The 1,091-nt window shown below is 40.7% G+C and overlaps 1 pseudogene; it reads right to left on the bottom strand.

The window, feature by feature from the left end:
• The window catches only part of LOC123521267, a 21,835-nt pseudogene extending 20,861 nt beyond the window's left edge, over positions 1-974 (bottom strand).
• Positions 975-1,091: the final 117 nt, after the last annotated feature.

Genomic DNA, 1,091 nt, shown 5'->3' with positions numbered 1-1,091 from the left:
TATCTCCAGATTGACAGCCTAGACTCCACCCCTACACTCTTAATCCTTAAATTGATACCAGATTAGGTGACCACCACAGAGGGCCTTCCTCCTTTTGGTTGACCTTCTACTTTACCAAGTATGAGGTCCTTTTCCAGGGACGGGTTTCTCCTGATAACATGCTTCAAAGTCTATGAGATAACCATTCTTTCTGCCAAGGAATCTTCTGGCTATTCCAAGACAAGATTTATTTTTTCTGAGTCTGTAGTACTTTCAGTAATCTTTACCAGCACCATAATTAAACGCATTGATTCTTCTTCAGTCTCCTTTATCCACTGCCCAACTTTCACATGCATAGGAGGCAATTGAAAATGCCAAAACCTGGATAAGGCACACCTCAGTCCTGGCTCTTCAAAGAGGTCTTGTGCAGCAGCTTTGCTCAATGCAGTAGATCATTTGATTTCTTGATAAATAACATGTACTCTGTCCAGATCCTTGTGTTTTCGGTTTGGAGTATATAATCACTGTAATATATAGCAGTATGTAGGAGATTATTTGGTAAGGATCCTCACTTCATCTTACCATACATCAAATGATAACACAGCGATATACAGGAGTGGAGAATCTTCACTGGGCTATGCCTAATAATTCTGAACCACTGATAGAGAGTAAAAACTGAATCCTATTGAGTGCCTACTTTGTACTATGCTTGGCACTATATTTGTGCCCTGCTGGCACAGTAGTTAACCACTGGGTTACTAACTGAAAGGCTGGCTTTTAACATCTACCAGTGATTGACTCCTTGGAAGAAAGATGTAGAAGCCTGGTTCTATAAGGATTGCAACCTTTATGGGGGAATAGATCAATGTACATGTATTTATAAGTTTAGTATTAAGGTAGCGCATGGACATTGGGCCTCTACTCAAGTACTCCCTCAATGTAAGAACACTTTTTTCTATTAATCTGGCATTCCTTGATGCTCACCTTCCTGACATGATCGCTGTAGATAAAGTGGGTGCGTAGCAAATGTGTTGAAGAAAGCTGATGGTGCCCAGCTATCAAAAGATATAGCATCTGGGGTCTTAAAGGCTTGAAGATAAACAAGCGGCCAT

Source organism: Echinops telfairi, unplaced genomic scaffold (genome assembly GCF_000313985.2).
Source record: "Echinops telfairi isolate 266 unplaced genomic scaffold, ASM31398v2 ScPeMD7_8;HRSCAF=38, whole genome shotgun sequence".
NCBI classification, from domain to species: domain Eukaryota; kingdom Metazoa; phylum Chordata; class Mammalia; order Afrosoricida; family Tenrecidae; genus Echinops; species Echinops telfairi.
Note: the sequence above shows the minus strand (reverse complement) of the source record. Positions and strands in the feature narration are given on the sequence as shown.